The sequence below is a fragment of the Macrotis lagotis genome, chromosome X (genome assembly GCF_037893015.1).
Source record: "Macrotis lagotis isolate mMagLag1 chromosome X, bilby.v1.9.chrom.fasta, whole genome shotgun sequence".
NCBI lineage: Eukaryota > Metazoa > Chordata > Mammalia > Peramelemorphia > Peramelidae > Macrotis > Macrotis lagotis.
The window spans coordinates 90,281,392-90,307,863 of NC_133666.1; the positions used below are offsets into that span (position 1 = coordinate 90,281,392).

General features: G+C 38.0%; 1 pseudogene; it reads right to left on the bottom strand.

Moving 5' to 3' along the window:
* Positions 1 to 1,735: 1,735 nt before the first annotated feature.
* Positions 1,736 to 26,472, bottom strand: part of LOC141498750 (trinucleotide repeat-containing gene 18 protein-like) — a 98,742-nt pseudogene continuing 74,005 nt past the window's right edge.

The following is a 26,472-nucleotide window of genomic DNA, read 5'->3' on the forward strand; positions in this document are numbered from 1 at the left end:
TACCCCATTTTGAGCACAGATGACATCATTATGTCATCTATAGATCAACTGGAGAGATGTAGAAGAAAAAAATTATGAGTGGTATAATGGAGGGAGAAATAGCATCTCATGGAAAGCTAGGATTGCTAGAAGACCAAGAAGGCAACTTAAGGGCTAATGAGGGTTACATGACTGAACAATGGATTTAGAGATTCATAGGGAAAATGTATATAAATAAAAAGGGGACAACCCCCTTTGATTAAACAACTCTTAAAAATAAGAAACACAACAAGGAGAAACAATAAAATTCTTGTCCACTTCTTTCTTCTGGAGACACCTGATGGCTTTCTGTATCTCCATGAGTCTGTTAATGACAAGCTTTTCCCCGTAATTCAGGTCACTGGTAGAAATCTTTCTTTCTAGTAAAGAAATAATCAAGAAAAATGTTAAGTCAAAACACGATTTTGGAACCTCTTTGATTTGCCAGTTATCACATAGAGACCTTAATTATGGATAGAAAATTTGAGAACCAAACCAGTTTTCTAGAATCCAGTTTGATAAGATTCAGTTTAATAGTTGACAATGTTATTTTATTTTCCCCATTTGTAAGATGCTGTTCTACTAACAAAAAATAACTTTTGTAATGATAAAATATCATTTTTTGAATCAGTGAGCATCTACTAGGTGATTTTTAAAAGAACAGTTTTAATGTTTTGCCCATGTTTAAAAAGAATCAGAAACAAATATTTTAGTTGGAAATGGATTGCTCTATAAAAAAGCAACAAAAATGAAAACATAAAGCACAAGTCATCCCTCTTTGGACAGTTGATTAATATTTCCTTTAAATAGATATTGAAATAGTTATGATAGATAATCATATGCTGATGACACAAACACTTTATCATACTTGCTTAAATATCTCCTTAGCATTATAAAATAGAGAGAGTGATTGAGGGAAGAGATCATTAATCTAGTAAAATGTGGATTAGGGTAAGAGATCATAGGTGATGGATAGATGTAAGAAAAATTGCACCACATAATTGTAAGGTAAACCAGCTTGGTGTCCTAGTGCTTAGAGTACACTGATTCTTAGATGTTATGTTCCATCATACCTCTAACTTTGATACTTTGGAAAAGTCACTAAACTTGGGTCAGCCTCTGGTTTGTTTGTTTAGTTAAAAATGAGCGCAATTTGTTTAATAAAGCTTGGTATACCAAATCCCAGTGCGAACATCAAGTCATATGCCCCTATAATAGTATTCCATTTATAGAAATTTGCTCTCGAATCCTCTATATGGTACATGTCTATCACAAAACCAAACCAAACACCATGATAACAGTGTCAAGTAAAAACGTCAAGAAATTAGAAGCAGAGAAGGTGGGGAAGGAATGGAGAGAGGTGAAGAATAAAAACTAGTCTATTTAAAATCTCTAAAACAGTCAGTTAATAATATCACAATGATAAAAATACAACATTAAATTTAAAAGTACTGATAAAGCAAGGAATTCTGCCAAGAGCAAAGATGGTTGCCCTTCAGGCATCCAAGATGCCTTGGTAATGCCATCTCTCTTTCAATTCTCTCTCAATATCCCTCTGTCTCTCTCAAATCTCTCTCTCTCTCTCTCTCTCTCTCTCTCTCTCTCTCTCTCTCTCTCTCTCTCTTTCTCTCTCTCTCTCTCTCCCTCTTGCTATTCTTCCTTTATCTTTCTCTTCTTTATTTTTCTATAAAACATGGAAGGTATTTTGTGTTTTTATCTAGCTGCCTTGATCAAATAAATCCTCAGAAGAGTCATTGAAGAGAGATCTAGCCTCGACTTCTCAGAATAGTAAGCCAAATGATTGCTTTCTGCCTGTGGTCTGCTTTGCTTTGAGAACTCTGGTGGTAGACATACCCTTCTTGGGTGGTTTGAGACCTCCACCACTTGTTCTTTTTTGGTCACTAAGGTGTACGAACTGGAAGGTCTCTTCTTGGAGCTGGATGGACATTCATCCTTCAGGCTTCATCATCTTCTTCTAAGTGTGTGTTGTAGAAGAAGCTATTCATTTCTAATATCACAGGTGAGTGGGAAACTTTCAGTTGACCTTTGATCTTTGATCCTACCTTCAACTTCATTTTGGCCATGAATTTATTTTTACCTTCTTTAAAGGGTTTTATTAACAGGTTCAGATCATTGGTCAGGGATTTTTTCCCATTCTTCTTCAGCAGAATGTCATGCAAAGATAAGTACCTGATGCTAACCCCATTTCTTTTCTGCTTCCCTCCTAGAACTGTTTGAAATCTTGTAGGATGCCTTCAACTTGTCTTGCCTGGTGAGAGACAGGATCTTCTACAACAGGGTCAGCTGTTCCTGGTCATTGACCACCTTCTTTTTGTTGATCTTTAGCTCACAGAATAGCTCAATGTGGCCTCTTGCTCACATTGAAATTCTGGCATCTCCTTTTTGCTTTCTCAGTTCCACTATCTATATCCTCATTGTCCTCAGAGATTGATTCTTTGTGTCTCTTGCACATTCCTTCTCAGAGTCTTCTGACAGCAGCAAAGACTTGCTCACCTTTCCACTCTTGTCATTACTCTTTCCTTTTTCCAGAGGAGACAGGGCACTTGATCCATGCTTCCATTTCCATGGCCTTCCAGGGCCTCTTCACACCAAGCTTCTACTTTTCTCTTCACATTGTTCCTCAGAATTTCTGCATCTCTGTAGCTTCACCAGGTCCTGTTGCTTTTCTTTGAATCATCAGTGGAACCCAGTCAGTCTCATTCTATAGTCTATTTACATTATATCCATAATCTCAGTGGTAGACTTGAGCGCAACTCAACAACTCTTAAAAATAAGAAATACAAAATCTGTTCATACATTTTCTGTATCTAGATAAACTTCTTTTTAGGGTTCGGTTCCTAGGGCAGCTTGATGATCTTCACAGGGGCCATGAATGGACTAGAGTGCAGCTCCAATTGACATAAGGGTATTGGCAACTAGCAAGCTCTCAAAGGTTGGTCGTACAGGACAGTTCTACAGATTTTCAACTCCCTATGTCCTCTTCTCCAGTTCTAACTTGGCAACTTCATTCAGCAGAGTGATTTCTTCTAAGTAGCTCTGTTCCAAAGACAGGGTCTCAGCCACCTCAAGGCTTGGGTGATATCACTAATATTCAAAAGGTCTCAGGGAGTTTGTGGCAGCCACCAATAATTCATACTGGCCAATGGGACATGAGACTTGATATCCTGAGTGGGGAATTGGCAGGGCACTGCTTCTTCTGGGTACAGGGGGGTTGGCACTGACCTTGCCCCCTACCCTGAATAACTCTTGTCCCCCAGGACCAGAATCCCTCTCATGTATTTTGACACTGCTTGGAGTCCTGCTGACCTGAGGCATGTTCTGATTTTCATTTGTCTCCTCATGTCCCATTGTGGAAGATCTTCCTCATCTTTAAATAGTGGGCCTTTGGAATTCCTGTGAAATAAATAAACCTCTGGATCAGTATTTGCCTTGGTCCTGAATCTCAGCTTCACCTTCAGATGGCCAAAGCCCAATTTGGTGCTCTGGTTGACCATCCTGAATCTCCTAGAGCTCTTGCTCCATTGGACCTAATGATTTACCTGGCTGTGACAGAGATCTATAGTTGCCCTGGATCTGGTCTGGCCTAGATAATGGGGACAGAGGACTGGGTGGTCCAAATTTGACTTAGGGAGCCCATCCTGGTCCTCTTCCATTTATTCTACCTCAGTCTTCACCTTCTCCAAGGGGTCAACTCCATGTATTCAGGTCCTTCAGCAGTTAAGGATACATCGAGGGCCAACCCATCTGCATCAGGAGCTGCTGTAGGCTGGAAACATTAAATTTCTCCCCAAGGAACTTGGAAAGAACTGGAATAAAATCTTTAAGGACTGTCTGGAAACAAATACTGAGAATACTGGAGGTTTCCTTCTCTAATTTCAAGTTTTCTTTTCTATGTGTTCTGGTGCTTCATCTTTGGGGGATAGCAGGGGTTGGAGGTGGGGAAGAAGAAGAAGGAGAGCTAGGAGGGTGAGATTTAGGGGTGGCACAGTCGGAGTAAGCTGGTGACTTGAGTGTCTCCTCCAGTTTCTGGATCACCTTATTTCTGAGCACTGTCACAGGTGAGTTACAAAGGGATAAGGACAGTGGGCTCACAGCCTGGCTTTAGGACCTGGAAAGTCTGGGTGAGAGAGAGGAGGCTTCTGGTGAATAAGTACTGAGCCAGAGCAGGGAAGACCCTGTTGACTACTTTCTGGACTGAAACTGGAGGCTTTCTCATTCATATCTGTTAGCTCTTCATTGCCCTCTAACATTTCCACAATTTTGGCTCTCCTCTGCAGCTCCAATATCTGCTGAAAGATGGATAACTCCTGTTGCTGTAGCAACTGCTAGTGAGAGAGCAGCTGAAGCTGATGGTGTGGGGAGCTTCAGATTGGTACCTGACATACCCCAGAGGGGGAGCTTGATGCATCAAATGGGACATGTGTTCACTAGGATCACTAACAGCTATGCTGAATGAGGTTCCCTGGCAAAATGATAAGCAGAGAAAGAATCAGTCTCCCTATAGTAGGGAAAAAGGAATAGAATGCCCCATGGAGAGGGGGAAGGTGGAGGGATGCCGTGGGGAAGGGAAGGAGGTCCTAAGTCATAGGGATGTCCTACTAATCACATGGAATGCTACCAGTTCAGGGTAGCAGGGATTGAAGCAAGGTAGACCACTGGGTCAACTAGTCAATGCCCCAAAACAGTCAGGACTGGCCTTATCACCATGAAGTCAGAATTAAGGTTATTTGTGGCACAATCAGCGGTATGGGTCAGAGTCAGTTCTTTGCTTTCTTTGAGCAGCTTCTCTTGGTCCACGTGCAAGTGTCCTTCACCCAGGAAGTGTTCTGCCCTTGGTGACCTCCATCATCTCTGCAGTCCTCATCTGAGCAACTGTGACCTTTGATGTTGCTCAGGGATAGAGAACATTTCTGGTAAGCCCTACTGGACCTAGCTTGTCACTACTGTCATCCTTCTGGTGGGCCACTGACCCTGTCATGCCCATAGGCAGCTGCCTTCCTTCCACCTCACCCTGAGACCCAGTACTCTCATGCTCCAAGGAGCTAGCACTTTCTGGCCTCTCAGGGTCCCACTCTTGCTCCTTGCCCTTTTGGTGGGAGAGCAGTTGCTGGTCTTTGGTGGTACATAGCTGTGAAGGGTCACTTTTCGTGAAGCCCAGCCCACCAAAAGGGCTCTTTTTGTCACTGTCAGATCAGTTAGAAGTCTCCTTGGCAGAGCTGCCTCTGTGTTTGATGAGACTCAGCCTGGCAGAATCTTCCCTGTGAGAAACTGAATGGATGTCCCCAACCACCCTAGGGATCTCCCACCAGTGACATTCACTGCAGATCATTGGGGTCAAAATAGCCCTTCTTTGACACTTCCTCCTTCCCCTGACTCATGTGGTTGGACTGAGCAGTGAGCACTGCCATCTGAGTGATGGTGAAGTTGCCTAGGTCAGAGGGCTTCCATTTCTGCTCAGGGAGCAGCTGGAGTTGGCTGGTATATGGGTGCTGTCGGGAAAGGGCAGGGTGCCACAAATCTTGTCTGCCTCCTTGACACCAGCCCTGGAGAAGCATTCCCACTAACATACCTGGTGTTCCACCCTGGACTTCAGCAAGTCCTTGGGAGGCAGGCAGTCCTTCCTCTCCAGGGACTCCAATGAGGCCTACTCTAGAAAGGTTCAGATGTCATATGCCACTTCAACAACTAGAAGTTGGCGTGGATAATTGATTTCTTCTCCTTCATCACTTCTGCCCTCCTGGAATCAACTGATAAAGGAAATCCTTGGACAGGAAGACACACAAGACCTCAACCAGCCTTGAACGAAAGCTGTAGTATCTTCATTTTACTCACCTCTTTTTCCTTAACCTTGGCGTGCTGGGCCTCTGAAGCACCACATGGGGCCCATTCTTTCATCATAGGTCTCTACTAAAGGTCTGAAGGTGGGGGCTTTGACTTTGTGCCCCTAGCTCTTCTCTTTGACTAGGGAAAAGATAGTGTAATTGTTGGAATGAATGGACTGGGGAGAAAAGTTCATTTTCCCTGATGAGTCAGGGTGCAGAGAGGGGCAAGTACTTGAAATGGGCCATTACATGGCAGGAATGCCAGCCTCATTCCTTTTCATTCTATCCAACTGGGTCTGGACCACAGGCCTCTAGTTCAAATCATGCTGGGAAGAATCCTCTGTATCTAGAACCTTCATCAAAAGGTCTCTTCCACCACTCCACTTGCTCAAGGAGAATATCTATAGGGGCTTTGAATTTGGGCTCTCCACTTCCTAATCCCTGGGGGGGGGCACATGCTTAGTGAGGAAGGGGGATAAACAGTCACCCATCTTACCACTCCCTCCAGGTAACTGTCTCTGCTCCACTTGAGGCAAGGCATCCTCAATTAGGTCCACAATGTTTGACAATCTTGGCTCCCCTTCAATCTTGCTGTCTTTCTTGTTGAAGGGTCATGGCAGGTCCCCCCTACATGCCCATGTTTTGTTGCACTTCTTGACAGTGCTCTCCTAGGAGCTTTGGGGTTTTAAAGAGGAGAGAGAAGGAAGAGAGGGAGGAAGAGAGTTTAAAAGGAAAAAAGGGAGAAAGATAAAAAGGAAAAGAGAGAGAACCACATGATAAGGGCCATGGTAGTAAAGGAAGTGACCATTCTGCAGGAAAATGAGGGAGAGATGAAAGTACTACAAGGAGAAATGTGGAGGGAGAAGATACCTGCTGAATATTTAGAGTAACTTGAATTCACATTCCTGCTTCACATTTTTCATAAGTGTTTGACCTTGTGAAATTAAGATTGAGTGCTTAAATCTCTCTTAGGATTCATGGTCCCAAGTGTTTCTGCCACTCCTAAATATTTGATCCTATTGATAATAGGGTGCAAAAAATAGATCATGTATTACTGAAAGGTAATTATAAGAAGGGAAAAAAAACTTTTGAGGAGGATAGAGGAGAGAAAAGGGAGGTACTGAGATATTGACAGAGACAGAAACAGAGAGCAAATGGAAAGAGATAGTTCACAGAATCAGAACAATCTATAGAGATAAAAATGGAGTGGCAATTACATAGAAAAAGGAAACCAGACACAGATATAGAAAGATAGACAAAGACAAATATAACCATAGCTAGAAAACCACAAGGGTGTGAGCAAGGGAGTGAGGGAAGAGACCATTTTGGAGTAAATGAGGAATAAAGGTAAGAGAACCCAGCTGAGGGAGAATTGCAAAGGAAAGAGGCACCTGGCAAGCTTAGAATTAGTCAACATAATGTATAGAGTATTAAATAGGATTTTATTCATTGTAGTTAAATTCCACATCAGTTGCAGATGAGTTCTGTTACTTTGGAGAAGTCACTTATCACTCTCAGCTTCAGGTTTTTTCCTTAACTAACTTAGAAGGTTGGATTTGATGGTATCTAATGAAGCTCCAGGTCCATGATGCTATGGTTGCTAGAAAGAGAAGAGATTGTCCCTTTAGGATTGAGACCATAGAAGATTAAAAATAGGAAATTTAGCAGGAGAGTTATCCACAGCTGGAACCACCATGAAGGGAAGTAGGAGGAATATACATTTCACACAGCTAAGTTTCTTAGAAGACTGGTCTTGGAAGCCCTGAGTTCAAATCTTATTTTAGTTTTAATAAATCTTTGATCCTGGGCAATAGGATAAAGGAGTTGGACTCAGTGACACCTAAAATTCCTTCCAGCTCTAAAACTGTGATCATACAGATGATAAAGAGGAAAAGAAAAGATTAACAGAGGAATCAGAACAAAGAAAAAGAAAAACCTTTAAGGAGAAAAGAATGAAAGGCAGAGGTAGACTGAAAAAGAAAGGCAGATAGGTAAAGAAAAAATAACAAACAGAAACAAAAAAGAAAGAAAATATAGATAGAAAATTACTGACTGTAAATAGAAGCAAGGAAAGAAAAGCTTTTCAAAATGATGGAGAGAGAGAGAGAGAGAGAGAGAGAGAGAGAGAGAGAGAGAGAGAGAGAGATTTGTGAGACAACATAGAGAGAGACAGAGAGAAAAATATGGATAAAATGAGAGAGAAACAGAGACAGAAAAAGAAAACCAGAGGTAGAAATAGCAAGAGGTGGCAATGTATTACAGTGGATACTTTCCATTTATAGTTTGAAGTTAAATTCTGCCTTGCCTACTGACACCAAGATTCTAAAGTCATTTAACTAATGTAATCCTCAGTTTTATCCTCAGTAAAATCAGGGAACTGGATTTGATAGTATCTAATGAGTTCTATGATGTCCTAGATTCCAGAGAGAAAGGATGTCCACTTGGGATTATTCTATGAATAGAGTGATACAGAGTTAGCTTGAATCAGTCACTGAGGATGAAAAGTCAGATGCAATTATCCAAAGGAAGAGGACATGTGGGGATTGTGGGGAATATGTAGAGGAAAATAGCCAGGACTTCTCATGGATTCTGGTGGAACTCTGAATGGCCTGAGTTAAAATCTTAGTTCACATTCAGAATAAACATTTGAACCATGGTAATGAAGTTAGAGTTTTTAAACCTCATTCTGTTGTTTCAATAAAATAGATTTAGATCCAATGGTACCTAGGGTTCCTTCCAGTTCAACTTTGAAAAAAAAAGACTATTTGGAATTAGAGTAAAGAGAAAAAGAGTTTGAGGAGGTGATGAAAGAGAGGAGACAGACATAGAGAAATAGAACAAAAGATCCAGAGCCAAGATAAAGAGATATAGAAAGAGCAACATGAGTGAGAGCATGATAGATAAAAGGTCCCTGAGGAAATATAATGTGATGAAAAGAATTATGACTTTGGAGTCAAGATATTTGAGTTAGAATCTGATGCTCAATGACTATGGTATCCTGGAAAATTCATATAATCTTTTTCAATCTCCTCTATAAAATGATAACACTGACCTTGTTTGCCTCTAAGGTTTCACCAGCTCTATGACCTTTTGGATGAGATAGAGAGGAAGGAAAGTTAGGATTGGAGTAAGAAGAGAATGGTGGATTTAGAGTTAATTGTTCATGGAAGAGGAGAGAGAAATAGAGGGAATGGACCACTGGGAAGGACCTTTCAGCACCATTTTTGGGACTAATACAATGAAGTCTCCATATTTCTATTCTTGGGAGTAAATAATGCCTGAGATCAAATCTATTATCACACATTTTCTTTCTTTCCTTTTTTTTCTTTTTCCTTGTTTTTTTGCAAGACAATGATTTGCCCAAAATCATATAGCTATGTAATTATTAAGTGTCTGAGATCAAATTTGAACTCAGGTCCTCCTGACTCCAGGGTTGGTGCTCTATCCACTAATCCTCCTAGTTGACCCCCATGTTTCACATATTCTTAGTAGATGAGTGGCCCTTGGTAAATGACTTAAGGTTACTAAGTCTTTTTTGCTTTTGCGGTAAAATGATAGACTTGGACTCAGCAACCTGTGGAGTTCCTTCTAGTTACAAGTCTATGTCTGTACTAGGTGATTATAGAGTGTGGGGAGAGGTAGGGGTATATTCCCAAAGAGAAGAGCAAACTAGAAATGGACATTAGAACGTTAGACCTTGGAGGTATCTGTGAGGTAGCTCAGGGTCATTTGACAGAGTCCTCTGGTTGTAGTGAGAGAGTTTACATTTGAACTCAGCCAGTGCAGTTGTTTTATTCCAGGTAAGTCACTTCACTTTTCCCAGCCACAGTTTTCTCTTTGTTCAATTGCTGTGTCAGACTTGATAGTCTCCCATTTTCCTCTAGCTTTATAGTGCTGTGAGGGCCAGAGGGAAAAAAGCATTGGGCACCTGTTATTGTGTCTTACCTGGAACTGTAAGGAGAGTCACTGCTATGCAATGGCAGAAAAACTCCTTTTCTTGAGCTTGGGGCCCCAGACTGCAATCTGGGTATGAGTATGGGCAAAGCAACAGAGTCTTGCCTCAGGGATAGATAACAGAGACCACTGCACTCTCCCCTGACTCCCTTGCCATCCAAGGGTTGAGTTCTCTGGAGGCAGCTGCCAGGTGACTCCCTACAGGTGGTTCCCAGGACTGCTCCTGGTTCCCAGGACTGGGTCTGCACTTCAGTCTGTGCTGGACTGGACTCCATGCTCACTCTGGTGTGGCAAAGATTTCCTGTTGACCTTCCCAATTGTCTTTGGCAATCCCTTGCCTGAGAGGTCTGGAAACCACAGCACCACAGGCACCCCTGGGGACCCAAGCACCCCTCAGTCTGTTCCTGGATGACTGGAGTTGATAGGAACTAGCACTGCCTGGGTTGCAATTCAGGCCCTTTCTAGCCTTGGCTTCTATCCTGAAGACCTTCCAAGTTGTCTTGGCTGGAATATTGTTTTACTCAGTCTTTTTGTCACTTCAGCTACTCTAAAATTTGATTAGTCAGTAATTTATAGGAATAGTCTGGGGGAGAGCTTGTGGGAATTCCTGTCTTTCTTCTATCAACTTGGTCTTGTCCCAAGGGACTTGTTTATTTATAGCAAAATGGAATAAGAGAATAAGAAATTTCATTTTAGGTAATAAATTATCTGACCACTCTGTCCTTCTGAGAATCATTTAGTTGAGTAAAATTGTTGAAGGAACAAATTGGAAGCATTTTGTTTGGTAATTAGAGAAATTGTAAGTTTCAATTTTGATCAGGGAAGAATAGACTTCCACAATGAATTTGAGACGTAAAAAAAATTCTGTAAATTTGCAGACAGTGATCAAGTGGATTAAAGACAATTGGTCCTCTAGGTAGTCTGAGACATGATTTAGGAGGAAAAGATTGAGAAAATAGCAGTGAAGGAAGGAAGGGGAAGTAGTGGGGCAAGGGTAGAGAAAGAGGCATTTCTATGGTTTGCAGAAATCATTCTAGTTTAATTTGAGTCAAAAAAGGGAGAATTGGACCTTCCTATCATCTCCTGAATGCACCTGACCTTGCCCACCTCTGGCAAAGGGCCTCATTACTTCACACCCGGGCTATGGCAATAGTGGCTCTGTCTGCCTCAAGTGTCCCCACTATGATCTACCCTCCATTGGATCAATACATTGCTTTTCCTAAAGTGCAGGTCCTATCATGTCACCCCCACCCCCAGTCAACTTCAAAGACTCACTATTGCCTTCAGTATCAAATGTAAAATATTCTCTTTGGAGGGCAAATCCTTTTACAACTTGCCCTTCTTGAAATTTCAGCCTCATTATAACTTATCTTACTGCAGTTGCCCCACTTACTCTGGGATGCAGTGATATTGCTTTCTTTGCTGTACTTTGAATATGATGATATATCCCAAATAATGCATTTTCACTGGCTCCTTGTACTGTTCTACCACCTCTGGTTTCATAGGGCATAGGGCACTGACCTTAGAATTCAGCCTATTTGAATTCTAATTCTGATGCACACACTGCCAAGCCATGTTATTTGATGACCCAGCAGATGATTAAAAAAAGAAATCCCCCTGGAAATGTATGTGAGAGACAGAGAGTTGAAGAGAAGCTAGCATTGAGAAAGGGTCAGAGAGAAGGGGCCACTGACAATGTGGGTTGGGGAAAATGTGTGAAGTGACACAGACACAGTCAGGTCACTAGAGAACAGACCACTGTCCTGGACAGTCACAGTCCCTGATTTCAAATTCTGCTTCAAAACATACTTACTAGCTCTATGATACTGGGAAATATATGGAAATTATCTAAATCACTTTATTTTTTAAATGATGGAATTGGATACAGTACCCTTTATGGATCACTCCAGTTCTAAATGTCTGATAATATCAGCGACAGTGAGAAAATGAAGAGACTAGTTATTTTGGCAACATAGCGAAAAATGAGATAGAAACCTTAGAGCAAGAGAGATAAGGAGAAGATTTTTATGGACAGCCAAGTTTTCGAAGAGACTATTCTTGAAAATCAGTATGAGTTGAATTCAAATCCTAATTCATATTCTCAATAAATGTTTAACCCTGGGCAATTCACAGTGTCTAAACTTTTATTTCTTCTTATATAATATAATCATGTTGGTCTCAATGATCTCCAAGGTTTTTCCCAGCCCTAAATCTATGATTATATTAGTGATGGAAAGAAAAAGAAAAGACCACTTATTATTAGGTAGGAATGAGAGTAGGGGGAAAACCTTTTGACAAGGGAAGAAGCAAAGAAGTTCGTGTGTGTGTGTGTGTGTGTGTGTGAGAGAGAGAGAGAGAGAGAGAGAGAGAGAGAGAGAGAGAGAGACAGAGACAGAGACAGAGAAAGAGACAGAGGCAAAGACAGACAGACAAAACAGACAGAGACAGAGATAGAGATAGAGATAGAGATAGAGATAGAGATAGAGATAGAGATAGAGATAGAGATAGAGGTAGAGGTAGAGGTAGAGGCAGAGATACAAAGATATCAGCAGAGAAGATCAATGAGACATCATGAAAAATCTAATAATTGACACAGCAAAAGAGAGACAGATACAGAGAAAGAAGAGTCGCATGATAATGAGAATGTAAGTGGACCATTATAGAAGACAGTGAAAAATAGAATTAAGACACCACACGTGAGGGAGACATACAAAGCGAACAGCATAGTGGCAGCTGTAGAAGAGAACAACTTTGTGCCTTAGTATGTAGATAACTTTCCTTGGAAATGACTCATTGAAATGATGGAAACAGATAGGACCACTGAGAAATATAGGTCAGACCAGCAAGGTGTCCTAGTGGATTGAATACTATTCTTGGGATTGACCGAATTTCAATTCCACATCAGATGCCAACAAGCTACCTTACTCTGGAGAAGTCTTTTAACCACTGTCAGCCTCAATTTTCATCTCATTCAATTTATGGGGCTGGATGTGATGGTATCTAATGACCCTTCAGGTCTATTATCTTCTGGTTGCAAGAGAGAAAGAAATTTGTCCACTTGGGTTTAGTCTTGGAATAGAAAAAAAAGAGAGAGAATCAGGTATTGAGAATGAAGTGAGAGGGTTAAGTGCCCATGAAAGGTGTGGAAATTGAGAGGAATATGTTGAATAAAACATCTCTCTCTCTCTCTCTCTCTCTCTCTCTCTCTCTCTCTCTGTATGTATGTATGTATGTATATATATATATATATATATATATATATATATATATATATATATATATATATATATATATATATATCCTAGTGGAACCTTCTTATCCACCTCCCCAAGGCAGGCTGTATGTATAAGATCTCATTTAATATGTAAAATCTCTATTACTTAATTAATATATTACTCTATTAGTCAAGATGTGAAAGAAGTAGAACCAACAGGGAGTGAAAACATGAGAAAGTAATAAAAGATGTAAAAATAGTTTTTAAAAAGTAAATATAGTGTGTGTTTTGCCCTACATTTAAAATACATTTATTTCTCTGGATGTGGATGGTGTTTACCTTAAGAGGTCTCTTGGTTGTCCTTGATCACTGTATTGCTGAGAGAAAATGTGTCACTCATAGTTGATCATCTTACAATGTTGCTATTAATGTATAATGTTCTTCTGGTTCTGCTCACTTCATTCAGCATGAGTTCATGCCAGTCATGCAATGATTTGGATCATTTTCTTTCATGAGTATAGATTGTTTTAATATCTTAATCAGGATACTTCCTGTTCATATACTTTGACCATTTATCAATTAGAGAATGATTTGTATACTAATAAATTTGTCTAATTTCTCTATGTATTTGAAAAAATGTGCTTTATCAGAAACACTAACTATGAAAAATTGTTGCCCATCTTGTTACATTCCTTCTCACCTAGGTTGTATTTGTTTTACTTGTGCGAAAACTTCTTAATTTAGTGTTATTGAAGTTATCCATTTTGCAATTCATTATGTTCTCTATATCTTGTTTGGTCATAAATTTCCCCCATCCCAGAGATCTGACAGATAGACTATTCCTTATTCTAATTAACTTATGGTATCACTCTTTATTTCTAAAACGTGTACAATTTTTACCTTCTTTTAGTATAGCTGTGAGATGTTGGTCTCTGCTTAGCTTTGTCATACTATTTTCTAGTTCATTCAGCAGTATTTGTCAAATAATGAATTTTAATTCCAGAACTTAGTCTTTGGGTTTATCAAACAGTAAGTTTCCATAATCATTTACTACTGTTTCTTTTGTACTTAGTCTATTCCACGGATCCATTTCTCTATTTCTTAGTTGCTCTAGAAAATAATTTAAAATCTGATACAACTAGGTCACCTTCCTTTGCAATATTTTCATTAATTGCAGTCATATTCTTGAACTTTTGTTCTACCAGTTGGATTTTGTTACTATTTTTTCTAGCTTTTTAAAATAATTTTGGTAGTTTCACTGGTATGACCCTGAATAAGTAATTTACTTCAGGTAGGATTGTCATTTTATTATATTAGTTCTGGCAAACCATGAGCAATTGATATTTTTCCAATTATTTAGGTCTGATTTGTGTGAAAAGTTGTTTTATAACTGTCTTCATATAGCTTTTGGATGTGTCTTGGGAAGCTGATTCTAAAGTACTTTGTGTTTTCTACCTAATCAACATCCATAATAAGTTTTTGCTCTGGGTAATTTAATTAATGTGTGTTAGCCATTGCCTGCTGTTTTTCTACAAGGCAGTTGAATCCATAGTCCTAAGGGGAGCTTTCAGAACTTAATCCATGATTATAATTAAGATACGGTAAATAAAAAAGAACAGTATTCAGTGAGAATTGAAATAAAGAAAAAAGGGTCTTAAGAGGATTAAAAAGAGAAGTACATGATAAGGCCCATTGTGGAGGGAACTGAACACTATGGAGGAAAATGAGGAAGAGATGGGACAACAGGTGAGAGAGAAATGCAGAGGGAAGAGGCACCTGGCCAGCATAGAAGTCATCTAAGTGTCATAATGAGTATTATACTTGAATTTGAATTGTTGAGTTTAAATCCCACATCAGCTGCTGACAAGCTCCTTTCTTCTGGAAAAGTCTCTTAATCATGAGTGAGGAGATGCTGTGCTAAGTCAGAAATCTCATTTTCTCCTCCAGAGCCATCTGGGTCTAGTGGCCAGATATGAATCAGGATGACTGGAGACAGCCCTGGATGCGAGGCAATTAGGGATAAGTAACTTGCCCAAGGTCACACAGCTAGTAAGTGTCAGAAACTGCATTCAACCTCCTGCCCTCCTGATCCCAAGACCAGTGCTCTGTTCACTGCACCACCTAGCTGTCCTCACACAGCTTTCTTAGTGGACTATTCTTGGAAGTACTAAGTTCAAATCTTATTTCATAGTTTCAATAAAGGTTTGACCCTAGGCAATTCAGTTAGAAGGTCTAAGGTTGTCTGTTTTTAAAGAATAATGGAGTTGGACTCACTGACCCCTAGGGCTCCTTCCAGCTCTAAATCAGTGATCATATGGATGATAAAGAGAAAATGAAAAGACCAATGATTAATGAATAGGAATTAGAGCAAGGGAAAAAAAGTCTTTAAAAGGCAAGGAGAGAAAGGAAAAGGTAGATTGCAAAAGAAAAGGGACTTGGCAAATAAAAAAAAAGAAACTGACTGGGAATAGGAGCAAGGAAAGGAAAGCTTCTGAAAAGCATAGAAAGAGAGGAAGAGGGAGATAGAGAGGAAGAAGGAGATGGAAAGAGTGAGGGAAAAAGAGGAAGAGACAGAATGAAAGATAGAGAAAGAGAGACAGAGACAGAGAGAAATATAGAGATAAAACCAGAGAGAAAGAGAGATAGAAACAGAGACTGAGATAGAAAGATGTGGCAAAGTGTTGTATTGGATATAGTATTATATTTTGTGTTTAAAGTTTTAATTTAAATTCCACCTTACTGACTGACCCTTAGACTCTAAAGAAGTCACTTAACCACTGTCAGCATCAGTTTTCTCCTCAGAAAAATCACGTGGGTGGATTTAATGGTATTTAATGATTGTCCAATTGCATGATCATGTGGGTACCAGTGAAAGAAAAGATTTCAACTTGGGATTAAAATAGGCAGAGAGAGTTGGAAGAAACCATATATCAATGTGGGGAAAGACCTAAAAAGCTACTTCTGGAAAGGGTAATGAGTAGAAGGTGTGTTCCACAGAGCTATGTCTCTTAGTGAATCCTTGTTGGAAGATGGTATTACCTGAGGACAAATTTTGCCTTGCACATACCCTTGTTATCTCTTTGATGCCGACTACTGTTCAATAAGCTCAGTTGTGTCTGACTCTTTCTGACCCAATTTGGAGTTTTCTTGGCAAAAATACTGAAGTGCTTGAATGGTCACTTAAATTATCTAAGCCTCACTTTCCTCTGCTCTGCAATGGAATCCATAGCCCAAAAAGATTTCTTCTAGCTTCTAATCTCTGATAATAAGGAAAATAAAATCATAGAAAAGTTCGTATATTATTCATTAAAATTAATAGTAAGACAATAGGGTTTTAGGAGGACAGAGAGTGAGTAGGAAGGGATGTTTCTAAGGAGGAGAAAAGAAAAGGAGAGAAGAGAGAAAGGGGTTCATTATACATGACAGAAATATAGACTGTTAAGTCAGAAAGACAAAATAATAATAGTGACATAAAGAGAAATAAAGATACAGAATAAACAAGAAATAGTCTCTTGCTAATTGGCAAGGGAGTGTGGAAGAGGCCAGAGTATAGGGAGGTGAAAGAAAGATGCAAAGACCCAAAGGTGAGGGAGAGAAAGAGAGTGGGAGAGCTCCAATAGTGAGGTTTGGGAGAAAGAGAGACAGCTCAGGGACATAGTGTGTAGATTTAGCCAGCTATTCACTAAGCATTTATTGAGCTTGTCATTTGTATCAGGCAATATGCTAAGCCCTGAAAAGACAAATAGAAAGAAACAAAAATAGAATCACTGTTGTCAGGGAAGTCCATTCCAGCGGTGGGAGCCAAAATAGTAAAGGAAGGTGAAAAGAGGGTGTGGCTCTGAGAGGAGGGTACCCAGGATGGAGCCAAGATGAAGATGACCTTAGTGTATAATGCTAAGAAATGTAGAACAAGGTGGTATGGGTGCCCTCCACAAAAGGAGGTTCTGGGAGAAACCATTCATTCAATGAGAGATGTCCCAGGGTCTGATGATACTTCTGAGGAGTGGATTCCCGGTCAGAAAACATCTCCTAGGGGCAGCTAGGTGGCACAGTGGATAGAACTCAGACTCTGGAATCAGAAGAACCTAAGTCCAAATGTGACCTCAGACACTTAATAATTACCCAGCTCTTGTGACATTGGGCATGTCACTCAACCCCACTGCCTTGCGAGAGAGAGAGAGAGAGAGAGAGAGAGAGAGAGAGAGAGAGAGATCTCCTAGGAAGGAGAGGCTCCTGGGGACTGATTGAGAAGCCCAAAAGGAAACCTGATGATTAATGAAGAGAACTGGAGTTTGAAGTCCTTAGTACCCAAGTCCAAATCTGCTCAGGTTACCTAGGTAAAGTTATTTAATCTCTCCCTGAAAGGATTTCCTTCTCTGAAGAATCATGCCTTTCAATTAGATGGCCTACAGTTTTCTTCTAGCTCAATGTGCCTGTGAATGACAAAGAGAAAGAAGTTCCTTTTGATTCTGGAGAGAGAGAGAAAGACATCAATGGAATAGGCTTTTGATTAAAGGAGAAACAGAAAAGACAAGTGAGGATGGAATCTGATTTGGGTAGAGGGACCTATCTGAAATTGAGAGACAGAGAAACAGGGAAAGAAATAGAACCTCTTTAAAATGGGCATTGTGAAAAGAAAGTGAGCAAATTAGAAAAGAGATCATAGATAAAGACAGTACACCACTCAATTAGAAAGCAAGCCAATTAAAATTCAGTGGATAGAGCATTACAATTGCAGTTGACTGTGAGTTTAAACCCCACATGTCCTTCCTCAATCTGGAGAAGGCACTTAAACCCCTGTTATCCTCATTTGTCTATTTAGGGAAATAATGGGACTGGACTTGAAGATTTTTAATGATAGAAAAGTTCTATGATCCTATGGATGCCAGAGAAAGCTCAGAAAACCCTGTGGACTTGAAGAAGAAAATTTGAGATAGATGGGAAAAGGCATGAAAGAGAATAGAGATAGAGAGAAGGGACACCTAAGAAGGGGGCTGTGAAGGATCTGTACAACAAACAGCTGAGAAAAAACTGTTGAGTAGTAGACAGAGAGAAGGAGAAAGATAGAGAGTGAAAGAGACAAAGAAAGAGACAAGGAGATATAGAGATAAAGTTGCAATGAGACATTAAGAGAAACCTTATTATTAAGAGCTATTAAGACACTGATCCAATAAGAGGATCAGAGAAGAGAGATAGGAAAAAAAATAGAGAAACTACATGATAATGATTAAGGCAGTGCTGGAAGAATTCATTATGGAGGAAAATGAAGAAAAATTAGAGACTGCAAGTGAGGGAGAGGTGTAAAACAAAGTGAAACCTATCAGTAATGGGGTAGGAATCCTGGAAGGGGTCCTATCAAAAGAGCATTATACTTGAAATTAACTGAGTTTAAATACCATAACAGCTGCTGAGAAAGCTTTATAATTTTGGAGAAGTCACTAAACCATTTCTAGTCTCCTTTTTTGGTTAGTAAATGTAAACTATTGGAATTGAGTTGGACTAAACAACATATTAAAGATAACATGAATGATTTTCTAAGAAAAATAAGTTAAGATTTTATCCAATTTAATATATTAAATTTGGCCTGAGAACTTCAGAAATTTATGGCATTTTGTCCAAAAATATAGAAATAAGAAAACCTAATATTTAAGAATCCAATTTTTTTGATTTCTAGAATTTGGAAGAATATGAAACATTTAATTAGTAATATGAATTCTCTTTTATTTATGAACATAAGCTTTAGGTTCATTATTAGGAATACTATTAATATAATTAATTATATCAATAGCAAACCTATCAGAAATAATATGATTATATCAAAAGATGCTGAAAAAGTTTTTGACACAATACAGCATCCATTCCTACTAAAAAAATTGAAAGCATAGGAATAAATAGATTGTTCCTTAGAATAATAAGCAGTATCTATCTGAAACCAACAACAAGCACTATATGAAATGAGGATAGACTAAGAGACATTCCCAGTAAGATCAGGTGTGAAACAAAGATGCCCATTATCACCACTACTATTCAATATTGTATTAGAAATGTTAGCTTCAGCAATAGGAGAAGAAAATGAAATTGAAAGAATTAGAATTGGGAAGGAACAGACAAAACTCTCACTCTTTGCAGATGACATGATGGTATACCTAGAGAATCCCAAGAAATCATCTTAAAAATTACTAAAAATAATTAGCAAATTTAGCAAAGTTGCAGGATATAAAATAAACCTTCATAAATCCTTCACATTTCTATATATGACTAGCAAGATGCAGCAGAAAAAGTTAGAAAGAGAAATCCCATTCAAATTAACTTAAGACGATATAAAATACCTGGGAGTCTACTTGCCAAGGCAGACTCAGAAATTTTTTACAAACAATTACAAAACACTTTGCACACAAATAAAATCAGGTGTAAATAACTGGGAAAATATCAACTGCTCAAGGATATAATATGATATGATACAGTACGATGCGATGTGATGTGATGCAATGCAATGTGACACGATACAATATAATATAATTGATATGATATGATATGATATGATATAATGTAATGTAATATAATGTAACATAACATAACATTATATGATATTATATAACATGACATGATATGATATGATATAATTTGATATATGATATACTGTAACATAACATAGCATGACATGATATATGATGTAACATCACATAACATAACATAACATAATATAATAAAAATGACACTTCTACCAAAACTAAGCTACTTGTTTAGTGCTCTGCCAATCAAAATTCCAAAAAATTACTTTAATGAGTTACCAAAAATTCTAACTAATTTCATATGGAGAAATAAAAAGTTGAGAATTTCCAGGGATTTAATAAAAAAAAGAGTGCAAAAGAAGGTGGGTTAGCCCTACCAGATCTAAAATTATATTATAAAGTATCAATCATCAAAACTGACTGGTATTGGCTAAGATATAGTGATAGATAAGTGGAATAGACTAGGTATCATAGCAGGAAATGATTATAGTAATCTGCTGATTTATAATAAACCCAAAGAGTCCAGTTATTGGGATATAAACTCTCTCTTCAATAAAAAACTGTTGGGAAAATAGAAAGGTACTATGGCAGAAACGTGGATCAGACCAACACCTCACACCCTATACCAAGATATGAGAAAAATGGATATGGGGGCACAGTTAGGTGGCTCAGTGGATAGAGCACTGGCCCTGGAGTCAGGTGTACCTGAGTTCAAATCCAGCCTCAGACACTTAATAATTACTTAGCTGTGTGGTTTTGGTCAAGCCACTTAAACCCATTGCCTTGCAAAAACCTAAAAAAATGGATACAGGATTTAGCCATCAAAAACAATATTATAAGCCAACTAGAAGATCAAGCAGTAGTATACCTGTTTGATCTATGGAAAGGGAAGCAGCTTGTGATGAAGGAAGAGATGGAGAACATCATTAAAAATAAACAAGATAATTTCAGTTACATTAAATTAAAAAGCTTTTGCACAGACAAAATCACTGTAACCAAGATCAAAAGAAATGTAATCAATTTGGCAACAATTTTTATATCCAGTACTTCTGAGAAAGGAACCATTTCCAAAATATGCAGAGAACTGAGTCATTTAAAAAAAAAAGCCATTTCCCAATTGACAAATGGCCAAAGGATATGTGGAGGCAATTTACAGATGAGGACATCAAAGCAGTCCATAGTCATATGAAAAATTGCTCTAAATCACTACTTATTAGAAAAATGCAAATTAAAGTATCTCTGAAGTACCACCTCACACCTCTCAGACTGATCAACATGACCAGAAAGGACAATGGTCAATGTGGGAAGGGATGTGGGAAATTGGGTCTTTAATACACTGTTGGTGAAACTGTGAACTTATCCAACCTTTCTGGAGAGCAATTTGGAATTACACCCAAAGTGCAACAAAAATATGCCTACCCTTAGATCCAGCAATACAGCTACTGGGTCTATACCCTGAAGAGATGATGAAAAAGGGTAAAAACATCACTTGTACAAAAATATTCATAGAAGCCCTGCTTATGGTGGCAAAGAATTGGAAATTGAGTGAATGTCCATCAGTTGGGGAAATGGCTTAATAGACTGTGGTATATGTATGTTATGGAACACTATTGTTCTATTAGAAACCATGAGGGATGGGAATTCAGGGAAGCCTGGAAGGATTTGCATGAACTGATGCTGAGTGAGATGAGCAGAAACAGAAGTACATTGAATACCTTAACAGCAACATGGGGGTGATGAGCAACCTTAATGGAATTGCTCATTCCATCAGTGCAACAATCAGGCACAATTTTGGGTTATCTGCAATGGAGAATACCATCTATATCCAGAGAAAGAATTGTTGAGTTTGAAGAAAGACCAAAGACTATTAACTTTAATTAAAAACAATTACTATTACCTTTAATTTAAAACAAACACATGTATGTGTTTATTATGTAATTTTGCTATCTTTTATACTTTAATGTTTTCCTTAAGGATAAAGTTAGATCCTCTCGTCACATTCAACTTAGATCAATGTATAACATGGAAACAATGTAAAGACTAATGGACTGCCTTCTGTGGGGGGAGGGAAGCAAGATTAGGGGAAAAATTATAAAATTCAAAGTAAATAAATAAATTTAAAAGAAAAGAAAATATGCTTTCAAACATACTGTTAACATAAAAATTCTCTAAAATACTGTAAAATGCTTTTAGGCTAATTCTTTATTAAGGGATACAAATAATGTGATAAATGCTCTTGGGGAAAAATAGAAAAAAATCAATGTAATAATGAAATATATTTTACCTTCAATTTTTATGATTTAATAAGAGGTTTAAGGACTCCCCCTAAGCCAGAGTTGTGATCTAAATTTGTAGCCTTACTTGAGTAATGTTACTTTGAAATGGACTAAATTGATGTCATTTGGCTAAACCAAATATGCCTCAGAAAGCTCACATATAATAACGTAAAAAATTATTAAATATTCAATGAATTATATTTTCCTCTAAAGTAACCTTTTAAAGGAAAAGATTTAATTCTTATTATTTAGAAGTGTCTTATTACTGTAAATTAAAAACATTAAATGAGAAATCAAAAGTATCATTCTAAAATACTACCCAAAGCAGGCCTTTGAAATTCTTTAAAGCAATCTTTAAGAAGCAGAAAAGGGCTTATCTTGTGGTAGGCACCATATAATGAATTACTGTCACCTCTTTAAGCAACTATAGTTACTTCACAATGAACAGTTTTATTCTGGGTTTACTATAGCATTGAATGTTTTTAATAAGACACCAAATGAGATATGATACACAAATTTTCCCAGTACCATAGTTATACAATGTATCCCACTCAATTATTGTCATCTGACTAATAATGTTTCATGATATGAGAAATGCATTTTTCTTTTGAATTATAAAAACTGAAAAAATAAGACAACTTAATTTTCCTTTTATCTGAATACTTTTAGACCAAACATACCTTTTATAAAATACAACACATAAGTTTGAAAATTGTTTATATTTAAAGGGACATTTTTGTTTTTAAATTAATAAGATAATGACATTTTTGGGAGAAAAGCATAGCAAAATATTAAAGAGATCCTTGTCTGTGAGGATCTTCTGGACCTAGGACCTTACTAGCCTTGCTGAAAAAATATTGTGAAAGTACTGCAGTTAAAGTTAGATCCTCTCCCAGTCAGAGCAGGAAATTTTCATCTGAAATTCCATGGAAAATCATGAAATTATTGTCTGTTAGGAATTACTAAGGAGAGAAGCTATGTAACTACTATTTTGGGTTTTCATGCAAAATTCTAGAATGTAACATTTGTGCTGCTTGTACAACTTACTAACACTCAACCAGCTTGTGTCTCCATCATTCCTTGTGTTAGTTATTCCCTTTTACTGACTTGGTGGGTTAAAACTTTTTCTAGAAGTTAAAACTATGATTAGCAGAATGTATTGTGAAGCCCATGTAAAATGGCAAGTTGTATTTCCCCTACCTTTCTCCTATCTACAGAGCAGGTGAAAGAGAGGGGCCAATTTAAAAGTTATCACATACTTGTTTAACTATACTTTAGGACAAATATACATGTGGTGAATTGGCCTCTAAGAATTCTGCTGACTAGATGAAAACTTTATCCATTAATGAATGCTATATGAAATTGAATCAACATTGTTACAAACATAATAATTATATCCTGCCCTAATATATGAACAATAACGTTTTACTATTTGAGGTAGAATTTCTGGCATTTTAATTTGATCTGCTTCTTAGTTTTGATCCTTAAATCTGTATCAGAGTATCTCTCCTGATATGAAAAACATTTTTCATCATGGGCCTTTGGCACTCTGTTGGATCACTGTCTTCATCAGAACAACTAAGTTGTTCACAGTAGATCACTTTACAATATTGCTACTGCAGCACATAGTGTTCTTCTGGTTCTCTTCCTTGGATTTTGTATTAGTTTACATGTCTTTCCAGGTTTTTCAAAACTATCCTATTTGTAGTCTATTATAGTATAATCATATTACATCCCTGTCACACATGCCAAATTCTTCAGTCATTCTTCAATCAATGAACATCCCTCAATTTCCAAAACTTTGTCACCACGAAAAGAGCTTCCATTCATATTTATGAATATAAGTTCTGTTCTATTTTCTTTTATCCCTTTGGGACAAAGACTTCATAAAAAGTGTTTCTGGAAAGCAGACTTCAAGGTCAATTTTTATGAATCTGCTGAGAAACACAGCTGAAGAAAGGTATACAAGTAGTTCACACTTTACATAAGTGAAACATTTTGCAGACCCTTATATAAAGCAATTTTTCCATAATGTGATATTACCCAAGGAAGTGGTGCCCCTGTGGAGGAGTGCAAGGACACATGTTGCCTGGACACAAAGAAGCAAGAACATGAGGAGAAGCACTAGTCTACTGGGAGAAGACACATGAGGCTCTGGCTGGAGCTGAAAGGGAGAACATTCCAGCAGGTATAAAGCTGGGGGCTGGACATGGAAACATTCAGGAGAGGACAAGAGACAGGGAGGGGACCCAAAGAGGACTGACACAAGACCAGAATACAGGAACCAAACTTTGTGGCCATTGGGTGGACTGAAATCAATGTCTCCTCTCTTAGCAATGGAAGTCTCAAGCCAAGCCCTGACCTAGCAGTGGGGCTGGTTGTCTCTTTTCAGGTCTGTTTTTCTGTTTGACTTGGAGGATTTTTAAAAGGTTTTTGTGGGGGTATGATGGATGGGGAGTGGTAGCATGTCACAGAGCACCAGAGATGCAGGAACAGAAAGAGATCCCAGTACTGTAGGATCAAATTTGCTAAGTCATCTTTGGACTGCAGATTTCTTTCAGAATTCCTTGCAGAAAGAACAATTTGGATAATGCAACTTTACAGAAAGCAAGATATGTCTATACTCCTTTTTATTCCTGGTTTTCTTCTGAGTTCACTCATATCTAAGGTTTATAAGATTCTATTTAACTTCCTGAATCCTTTCTTATTTATTTTGATTACATTTATCTTTCAATGGGAAAAGTTGAGGACCTCCTGGAATTCATTTAACACTTCCACTAAGAATTCCAATACTATTCCGCAGCAAGGGAGGGATAACTGATTGTCTATGGATTCTTTGAAGAAGATAGTTTCCCTGCTTGCCCTTTTAAAACAAAACTATTTGAGTTTTTGTTTTATCTAAGATAATCTTTGCTAGGCCTGCATGTTTTAACTTCAGCTGAAGAATAATAGCTTCTTCTCTAGTCCCAGATTTTAACTGTTTCGATGCTTTAAATATACTTCTAACAAACACAAAACATATTGTTAGAGCTTGATTCCTAATCTATTTTGCTACCACTTTAACTTAGAGTTAGCTCATCCCATTCATAATGTTATGATTACTAATTATGCTTTTCCCTTCATCTTATTTTCCTCTATATCTTCTCTTTTTATGCAGTCCCTCTTCTAATACCTATTTTGCATAGGACCATTGCCTTCTTTTATTGACCTACCCTTTTATCACTACTTTTTCTTTCTTTTATCTTTTTCCTACTTACCTATGGGGTAAGTTTTATTTTTTTATGATCAAGTGAATAAATCTATATTTTCCCTTTTTGAACTAATTTAAATTCAAACATTGCCCTGACCCCATTTTCCTCTCCATTGTAGAAGTTCTTCCTTGCACATCTCTTTTATGTGAGATCATTTTCCCATCCTTTCTCTCCCTTCTTCCTTCTCCAAAGGAATTCATATTTCTATCTATCCATTAATTTTCTTCATCTTTATCTTGTTAGCTCATTCCCAAACCCTTTTCTATGTAAAATCCTTCTACCTGCTCTAATAATGATAAAATCTTTGGCAAATATGTGTGGCATTTTCTCTTATAGAAAAGTATACATTGTAACCTTATTGAGTTCCTTAGGATTTCTCTTTCATATTTACATTTTAATGCTTCTTTTGGATCTTGTATTTGATAGTCACATTTTCTACTCTTGTATTTTTATCAGGAATGCTTCAAACACCTGTATTTTTTCAAAAATCCATTTTTTCCCTTGATGCTTCTGGAGAGAGCAAGACTGTGGTCATTGCAATATTCTTAAAGCATGTGGTATGTGGTTCTAGCCACAAAAATCTTGTCTGTTGACTGTTGACTGTTGACAGTCATTGTGATTCTACAGGAAGCAAGCCTGTAGTAGGTGGTATAAGAAAGAAATTGTGAAGGCTTTCTAAGCAAAGAAATAAATCTTTATTAAAAGAAGCAAAGTTGTAGTCTCAGAATGCCCTGGGCAGACTGTAGGCCCCACCTTCGTATCTCTCAAAGCTTGGTTTCTTTTCCAGAAGGCTTCCCAGGTTCTTTCTCATACTGGAATGTTCTCAGAGCGTGTCTACTACTACTATATGTTTTGCTCTGAGTGTTCAGAGAGTGGATGTGCTTCCCTAGAAAGTAAGCCATAGTAACTGGAATGTTCTCAGTTAGAGTATCTGCACCCAGAAGTATCTTACCCACTGAATATTCTGAAATTAGATGTGCTTCCCCAAAGAGCAAGCCTGTAGTAACTGAGATGTTCCCAAAGAGAATGTCTCCCACCACTAATAACTTTTCCTCTGTGTACTATATAGTAGGGTTGACTTTTTCTGCTTCTTAAAACAAAAAATACCAATTGTCACAGGACACGGCTCTCAAGGAGGAAAAGAGGGAGATGGAGGGATAAATGGAATACCATAATGTTAGAAATAGAAAACATTCATGAAAATATTTTAAATATGATCAAGAATCTGAAGAGTATTAATGGAGAATGGGAAGGAAGAAAGAAAGTAGTTTTGGATGTGAAGACTGATTCCTTTCATTTCTGCAGTCTTAGGATCAGGGCTTAGCTTGAGACCTCTGCTGACAGAGGAGACTTTGGGCTATTCTGCTCATTTATCCACATCCAGCATCTGCATGTCTGTCTTCT